The sequence below is a fragment of the Trichosurus vulpecula genome, chromosome 2 (assembly GCF_011100635.1).
Source record: "Trichosurus vulpecula isolate mTriVul1 chromosome 2, mTriVul1.pri, whole genome shotgun sequence".
NCBI classification, from domain to species: Eukaryota; Metazoa; Chordata; class Mammalia; order Diprotodontia; family Phalangeridae; genus Trichosurus; species Trichosurus vulpecula.
Genome location: NC_050574.1, coordinates 72,822,804 through 72,829,579, shown reverse-complemented (window position 1 = coordinate 72,829,579; position 6,776 = coordinate 72,822,804).

Below are 6,776 nucleotides of genomic sequence, written 5' to 3'. Positions count from 1 at the left end.
GTGGACCCAATGGGAGGGGTATCTGGGCAGAACTGAACCCTGGGATCTGAGCCCAGGAGAGCAGTTCTGAAGGACTGCAGCTTTTTAAGGCCTGGTGTGAAGAGCACAGCCACAAAGCCAGGTTCTAGGCCTGTCTCTGATACTACTTCCCTCTGTGACCCCCAAATTCTTTCCATGCTGGGCCATAGCATTACCAGATTACCAGAGCACTTGGCATCTCCTGGCCCCTGAAAGCTGACCTGCTGGACATCTGCTCTCTTCCACCTTCCCATCCAAAGGCTACCCCTTGTAGCTGACAGCAGAGAATGAGCTGCTGACTTCCTCTGAGCCAGGAACCTCCTCACTTCCTTCCTTTCGGGGTCCAGACACTTGCAAGGTCTATGGAGACCAAATGCGAGATCAGCACTAGGATGATAGGACTTAGAGCAAAAAGGACCACCTTCATTTGACAGATGAGGACCCTGAGGTTCACCAAGGAAGGAAGGAAATAAGCATTTATTAAGCACCTACTGTGTGCCAGGCACTGTGCTAAGCATTTTATAAATGTTATCTCATTTGACCCTCACAACTCTGGGAAGCGGGTATTATTATCTACATTTTACAGTTGAGGAAACCAGGGCAAGAAAGTTAAGTGCCTTGCCCAGGTCACACAGCTGCTGAGTGTCTATGGCCAGATTTGAACACAGGTCTTCCCAACTCTAGGCTCTATCCACTGAGCCACCTAGCCCAAGGTCACACAGCTAGTTAGTGGCAGAGTTGTAATTTGAATCCAGCTCCTCTGATTCCAAGACTTTTTTTTCTCCACGGTACTGCCTCATTGGCATATTCCAAATCTGCTTCTGCATCCTTGGCCCATCTCCTGACAGATCCCCATTTCTTAGGTGAATCTCCCCCACCCCCAATATTCCTTGGACTTCCAGGGGAAAGATCTGAGTTCCACCCCACTCCAGCCTACTCAGACTCTATGCCATGATAGGACACCAAGAACTATTGATAGCTATTGACAAGCAGCCTAGTATCATAAGAGTGATCCCCAGAGAGGTGCCAGGGATACAGGGCTGACCCTAGAGTCAGGAAGATCTGGGTTCAAAGCCTACCTCTGATACTCCTGAGCTGTATGATCTTGGTCAAGTCACTTGACCTCTTGGTGCTCCCAGGGAACTCTATAAGAGTAAGCTCTAGACTACAAATTTGCTTTGGTGAAGGGAGTTTACACACTAGGAGTTCCCTACAAAAGATAAATTCAGCAAAATAAAGAGCCCTGGACTTGGAGTCCAAAGATCTGGGTTCAAGTGCTGGCTCCTTACTAGGCAGTGAACCCCATAAGGCTAAGGAACATCTCTTTTCTGAAACTTGTGTTTATTTCTCATTTATTTATTTTTAGTTTTCAACATTCACTTGTATAAGATTTTGAGTTCTAAATTCTCTCCCCTTCCCTCTCTTCCCCCCTCCCCAAGATGGCATGCAATCTGATGTGGGCTACACATGTACAATCATATTAAACATATTTCCACATTAGTCATGTTGTAAGGAAGAATTAGAACCAAAAGAAAAAACCACAAGAAAGAAAAAATAACAGCAAAAGAGAAAAGAGTCTGTGTCGATCTGCATTCAGACTCCATGGTTCTTTCTCTGGGTGTGGATGTGTTTTCCATCCTGAGTCTTCCACAGTTGTCTTAGATCCTTGTGTTGCTGAGAAGAGCTGAGTGTATCAAAGCTGCTCATCGCACAGTGTTACTGTTACTGTTACTGTCTATGGTGTTCTCCTGGTTCTGCTCACTTCGCTCTGCATCAGTTCATGTAAGTCTTTCCAATGAACCTCGCATTTCACCTAAAGCCCAGCCCAGGACCACTGCGCCCCTGCCCCCCAGCAGGCATTTAATAAATACGTGTTCATTTGACACTTACGAGTTGTGTGACCTTAAGGAAGCTATTTGCCTTTTCTCATTTTTCTCCTTTGTAAAGTGAATGAATGAAAAAGGTTTAATTGAGCTCTGATTGTGTGTCAGACACTGCGCTAAGTCTATACAAAAAGCAAGTCAGCCCCTGGCCTCAAGGAGGTTGCATTCTAACAGGGGAAGACAACACCTCCAGGAGTATGGCGACCAGGGAGGCATGTTTTGGCCTGGGAAGTTGCAGGAATGCTGAGGGATCGGACAGTTCCTTCCAGGAATGGCAGCGACCCATACTGTTCCCAGAGCCAGAGGTGGGAAGGAATGTGGTGCTGCTGGGGGGAATAATATTTTCACTAGCCACCTCATAGGATTGTTATGAAGACAACTTTCAGGGCCTATCTTTATCTGCTCCGAATTCCCTTCAGTGAGTACTTATGAGGTGCCTACTATGTGCTAGGTACTAAGAACGCAAAGAAGAAAATGGAAGTTCCTGCTGCCAAGTGGCTTACGTTTTCCTGGCATAGTGCTTGTGGCCAGATCGTCCAGGAGTCTGGCCACTCTCGATTCTGTATTGCCACCACATCTCCCTCCGCTCCCCCCAGCAGAGGGGGCATTGCTGGGGGACAGGTGAATCACCCCTCCCCTAGCCCTCATTCTCCTCAGAAAAGGTTGGCCACAGGCCAGGCAATTTGTCGGTGCTAATGCTACTTACTACATGGGTGATATTAGGCACGTACTTATAAATATGAATAATTCTCACTTCCAAAGTGCTTTGAGGTTTACTAATCCCTTTCTTCACCACAATCCTTCAAGGCCCAGCTCCAGGGTCTGGCAGGAGGTAAGGGCGTCCAGCTCTTGCAATCACTGAGGGCCTCAGCTGGGTCTGTCCCTCCCTAAGGTCAGAGGGGATGGCAGACAAGGCAGCCTCTCCTCCAGGAAACCATCCATCAAAGTAGGAGAGCAGTTAGCAACGGCCCTGCCTATCCTTGTGCTCGGGGGGAAGGTGAGTTGGAGTCCTCCGCCTAGAACAGGTCAGAGGCCGCTCAGCTGGGTGTCTGCCAGCTGACCTCAATCCTGGGTCATCCCCCCCACCCCACTCCCCACTGCCGATCTTAATTACTTCCTGCCCGTGGGAGACTCTTGCCCTCTGAGAGTCCTTGGTGAAGAGGTTGGAAAACAAACCAGCTCCATCCCACCTCCATTTCCAGCCTCAGGGAACAAAGGTGTTGGGTCAGACTACTAAGCTGGAGAGAGAAGAAAGGAGGCAGGGAGAGCTGAGCAGGTGGCTTTCTCCACCCATGTTCCTAGGAGGTAGTGGGACAGGAGCGTCAGAGATGAAAGAGACTTTGAAGGACATCTAGCCCATTTCCTCATCTTACAGATGAGGAAATTCTGTGGGACCAGACTGTCAGACCCTGAAGACACTCTTGAGATAATAATTTTACAGATGAGGGAAATGAGGCCTAAAAGAGGGAAGGAACTTGCCCAAGGTTGTGCAGCAAGTCTCCAAATGTTTGGGTCTTATTATTCTGTACACCATACACTGATGTCTCCTATCTCCCTCTTTTATTGCACAAATACTAAGTTCTTGTAACAGGTTGAGAATGAACCTACTCATTTGTACAGAGAAGGTAATTGAGGTACAAAAAGGAATTGTGACTCGGCTTAGCACAGGTCTAGATGGTATTTAGGAAATGGTGTAGAATTCACAGGCCTCTGAATATTTCACTGGAGGGGAGTTGATTAGGTTTCACCGGCTAGGACTGACTCCTGAGCAATGGTGAGCCTGGGGAGAAGGTTAGGGGGGTGGTAAATAGGGACTGGACTAGACCTGCGATGTGGGGGTAACCTCAAATCAGCCTTCTCCCTTCCTTCTGTGCCTGCCCTGCATCTGCCAATGCCCCTTCCCTTTGTTCCCCAGCCACCCTAATACTGCCCACCTCCTGCCACCGTCCCCCTAAGCTCATGGGTCTCCCCCTCAACTCCTCTCTGGGAGGCCATAGTAGGATTGGGCTCCAGGTACAACCCACAGAAAAGCCCAGCATTGTTACACAGGAAGTTACACTTTTTATTATTTGTCTGTTAAAAAAATATCACACTGCACATGGTCTAACAGGACAGTCACTCCCACAGGGACACAGCTGGAAACTCCACATCTGGCTGGGAGGGAACCTGGGCATGTGGGTCTGGTGCTTTGGAGTAGAGTGGGGAAGGACAAGCTGGCACCCTTCAGTCTCTGAGCACCCCAGTCCCCCACCACTCCATCAAAGAGACAAGGGAGGAGAGGCTCTTTCTGGGAACCTCTGGTTCATATCCCTGTCCCAGCTGGGGAAACAGGGGAGAGGGCACCATGGCTTCTCTGTCTTGTCTGGCCAGAATCCCTTGTTGATGGGCCTCCAACCCAGCAGGGTGAGGCAGGGATCCCTGGCTCTGATGCCCCCCTACTCCCAGCTCTGCCTTTGGTGCGCTGGGCCCCTGTTCCAGGCATAGTCTCTGGGTGATCCCAAGACTATTCTAGGGAGATACACTGGAAGGTCCCCAAAGAAAAACTAACATGTTTCAGGAGGGAGAAATTGACTTTTTTTAGGACTTTTCAAATTTCACCTTCTGGAAAAACTGAAAAATATTGGACTATGATTATTTTTTACAAGTGCAATATTTAAGATGAGGTGCTCATGTCTTGCCATCTGGCCATTACATTCCTGGAATGAAAGTCTAACGATGATGCATTCTTCTGTAAAATGATCCCTGTTCGGAGAACATTAGGGTCCCTTTCCACAGAGGACAGAAAAAGGAATTTCAGAACCAAAGGCAGGGACCTTCCTCTGATCTGAAATATAAGGGTACAGTACCTTCTTTACCAACAGGCTCCCCTGTTATTGACCTGGCTTGGAGGTTACTGGGTATATGTCTTGCCCTCCTGACTACACCTTGGAGGAATGGGAGTAGTATGGACAGAGGCAGTGATATCCTTTTATTCCTATCAAGATAAGAAATAAGATGCTTAGGAGACTCAAGGCAGAGAGGAGGGGCAAGTCTCGTGGATTTGGGACTGGAAGGCAGCCTGATGTGGTGCCTCCTAACCCCGCGACCTTTAACTCCACAAAAGGGAGGAAAGAAAGCTGACCTAATTGAAAGGTAAGAGTCTAAATGTATCTAAATTCTGCAGATTAAAGTCTCTTTTAGCATCATCCTCCGGTGATGCCTCCCTGCTACTCCAAGGTAAGGATCTAGAGTTCTTGACAGTTATGCTAGAAGGGCATAGACCTACCAAGGAGGAAACGTTTCAAGTTGAGGGTCCGTGATGGATCCCGTGTGTCATCTGATGATCAGTCTAGCTAGGTGCAAGGAGATTTGCCACCAGGTGATAAATTATTTGGACACCACTCATGAAGATGTAGACTAAGGAGGGGAGAGACAGGATCTTTGTTGGAAAATGGAGGATCCATATGAAGATATAATAGACCTTTAAAAAAATGGAAGTCAGTGTACTGTCATACCTGGGTACAGAGGAAGTAAAGTCAGGGAATCTGTGAAGAAACAGGAAGAACTTCACTAATTCATTCTACGGCAGATTTCTGATTCTGAGATTCTCCACAGGAGGGTGGATCTGTTGTGTGACAGCAGGGTTAGCTGTGTTCAGCTTCACCCCAGGGGGCAAAACTAGGAGTACTAAGTGGAAACTCCAGGAGGCAGATTTTGGCTTGAGGGGAGGAAAAATTTCCTAACTATTAGAACTATCCTAAAGAGCAAGAAGCTGCCTTCAGAGGTGGCAAACTCCCTATCACTGGATGTCTTCAAGTAGAGAGTAAATAAAGACCCGTAGGAGATGTTGTGGAGGGGTGGAATCCCACTCAGATGCCGGTTCTTCAATGACCTCTGAAGTTTTATGAAATTCTGAGATTCAGTAATATCAGGGATGAGGGACTTTTCTTTGCATCTGATTGAGTTTTAAAATATGCATCAGGCTAAGGATTTGCTTTGGGGAAGTATTTTCCAATTAGAGTGCATTGCAGGTGTCTGGTCTGGAAACGCAGGCTAGGGTCCTGCCAAGCACATTCATCCTAGAACAGGGGCCAAGGTCTCTGCCCAACACAAGGGCCAATGTTTGGTTCTCGTCCAAGGGTCTTGTTGCATCTTCTGAAGCACATAAAAAGAATTGTTTGAATTTGAAAACATTTCAATAGATCAAGAAATAAATAGACATGTGAGGAAGGGGAAAGAAGGGAGAAGCTTATCTAGTAGACTGTAAGCCCCTTTGAGGGCAAGCCCTGTGTTGTTTTTCATCTTTTTCCCCCTCAGGGCCCCTCACAGGGACTTGCACATAGTAGGTGATTAATAATCATTTCTTGAATTAAATGATTTCCATCCTGAGAAAGCTCCACCTTTCAGGAAACCAAAATCCAAGTGAGAAGTCCAAATTAGAAAGACTATAAGGAAGGAGAAACAACTGATAGTGGCAGTTCAAAATGGAGATGGATTAGAAAAAAAATTCCAGGGAGCAGAGTTATACTCAATGATTGGTTTTTTCTGGGGTGGAGGAGGTTCAAGTCTCCTTTCTGAAAGTGAAAACTGTTTATATTTACTGCGTCCTCCAGAAATAAACCTTTTTCTTCCAGAAACAACCATTTCCTTCATCTGGCTAGAATTGGGACAATTTCTTCAGTTCTCAAGGTTTTGTTGTCTCTGTCTCTGTCTCCCACTTGTCTCTCTCTCTTCTCCTTCTCTTCTCTTCTTGTTCGTCTTGTTTTTGTTCTTGTTCTTCTTGCTCCTTTTTTCTCCCTCCCTCTCTCTCCATCTGTCTGTCTCTCCCTCCCTCCCCCTCTCCTTCCCATCTCCTCCTCTTCTTCTTCTCCTTCTCTCTGTCTTTGTCTCTGTCTC